Source organism: Pollicipes pollicipes, unplaced genomic scaffold (genome assembly GCF_011947565.3).
Source record: "Pollicipes pollicipes isolate AB1234 unplaced genomic scaffold, Ppol_2.1 Scaffold_7262;HRSCAF=8765_pilon_pilon_pilon, whole genome shotgun sequence".
Taxonomy (NCBI): Eukaryota; Metazoa; Arthropoda; class Thecostraca; order Pollicipedomorpha; family Pollicipedidae; genus Pollicipes; species Pollicipes pollicipes.
In genome coordinates this window covers 5,782,740-5,785,137 of record NW_023597055.1, presented here as the reverse complement: position 1 = coordinate 5,785,137, position 2,398 = coordinate 5,782,740, and positions in this window count along the sequence as shown.

The window sequence follows — 2,398 nt, the reverse complement described above, 5'->3', positions numbered from 1 at the left end:
AAGCAAATGTGTGCTAGGTTCAGCACATCAAGATCACCTCATCGTCCACACGGAAAATGAATTTGTTGCAAAGTGGTTTGCAATGCTGTACGTGATAAGATTCAACCCTTTGCCAAGGTTCACAGAATGCTAATGTTTATCAACATCGCCGCTCTACCCTTCAAAAACTAATTATCCATTCTCACGCACCCCATCCCCATCGAACCTAATGCACTCAGCGGTACCCGCCAACATACCTACCAAACAGCAATGACATGACATAAGTCGAGGATTACCACACTCCCAACCACCTTCTCCACTTCTAATCCACGTGCGTTGGCTGCACACGGGGCGAAGCACTTCGCACATGTAGAACCAAGGAGCTGTCTCAAAATGTCTACCGTAGGCTGCTCTTCTGTCAAACTAGTTTTTCATCAGTGCATATGAACGCCACCTTTGATCGGCGCAGGCTGGAACCTGGTGCATATTCGGCGAGTTCGGCGGGGCTGGTAGCTAGTTGACTTCTCAGGCTCGCGTGATTTTGACACGGAGGCAAGTGATTGGAGAGCAGCAGCTCGCGATAGAAAACGTAAGACAGGATTTGAGGGCAGTCAGCCGGTACAGACGCTCAGCGTAAATCTGTGCGTTGATGTGTACATAAATCTGAATAGATAAAGAGCAAGTTTCTTTTTTCATTAAATGCAACTTATATTTCGGTTAAAATAGGCTATAAAAGGGAACCACAGAAATAAACCTATTTGCGATGAAAACATTGGAACTTTTAATACGTCATCAAAATATGATGTCAGGCAGCTAGTGGACTGGCGCGGTTCTGCGCTGGACATGCAACCATTTGTTTCCCTCGGTTCAGGTTGAAAATCTGTTGGGGGATGGCCGATATTGTGTGAGGTGGGGTGTAGCGCTAACAATTTTCATGGTTTTTGTTCATGTTTCGCGGTTGATTTTGGATCTGTTACTCATCATGATGTTAACGGCTGTTGCACTTTCAGTTTAGACTTGTGGGGAGGAAAGATGTGGGTTGACCAGTAAATAGGGTTGAGTGCTGGATTGTGTTGAATCTTGGTAGGAAATGAAAGTTTGCGGATAAAACACGTGCGTTGGTTGTTAGCAGACGTGTCTTCTATTTAGTTTTTTAGTAAATATTTTTGATGATTCATAACTGTCAAGCAATGGCTGCATCTTGAATGAATTCTTCATAGATCTACTTCCTAGCACAATAGTTCTGTTATTATTTGAATATCATTAAAATCATCAAATCAAAATCACTCCTATATTTTCATTGGGCATTGCATCAAGCAAGTCTAGTACAGAGTTTGAAGGAGATTGTGTTTGTCATAAAGGGTTGAGAACTTGCCTCAGTGTGGTCAACCTTTGGGGTAATAACAGGCATTGCCATCAATTGATTTTGTGTGTAAGGAGAATGAAGTGTCTGCCCTATTAGTATGGTATGACTCAGTGCAAAGTTCTGTTGCATGCATCAAGCATTGCATATCCTCTGCCCCCTGTCTTCACCATAGTCTTTGTTAACGCTACTATTTTGCAGAATTATAGGTGGCAATTTTTCATATTGCATAGTATAGGTAATCCTTGTAAAAGATTGTGTCACAAGACCAATGGGCATCCCATGCATCATATAGATAAAGCAATAGAAGGGAGGAACCTGAAGATTATTTCACCTGTTCACATATTTAACTTCTTCATTTATGACTTGAAGGCATGGGCCTGCAAATAAAGTGTGATACTACCAGCAGTGCAGTCGGCAGTGTGCTTTAACTGTTAATGATCTATACTGGGCTTGTTTGATGCACAGATATCTAACTGCTATGACATGCTGTTTCCTGAAACCCTTTATGATTACTATATTATATATGCTCTGGTTGTTTGTTGAGTACTTATCCTTGTATCTGGAAGCATGACAGCTGATTTTGTGGCCTGCCATGTGATGGAGCATATTTGGTATCTGCACTGGGCTGCATTCTATTGAAGTTTTGTATTACTATCAATTTTTCTTCTTCTTTTAAGTATGCCTTTCTACATGAGTTTGTCTCATCATTGTCTATATATTTTTTCAGATTTTGTGCAGAAAGAAGCAACTACCTAAACAGCCTGGTGTCTACACTGTGCCCTCACTATTAGCACTGCTATGGCTGAATATGCCTTGAATATTGGTGAGTAGTCATCATTGATAACTTGAGTTTTCACCCCATGCCAATGTGTAGCAGTATCTTGCATCCATACAGATGTTAGATAAGCATCTCTTTTGAATATTTTTTTTCTTAGCAGCTAGTGCATGCAGACTTATAATGGGTAGGCTTAGTTATGTGCCCATATCTGTTCCTTGTTTACTTGACTCTTGAATGCAGCAGAATGAGTTTACCAGTTGCTGTAGGACTGTTTT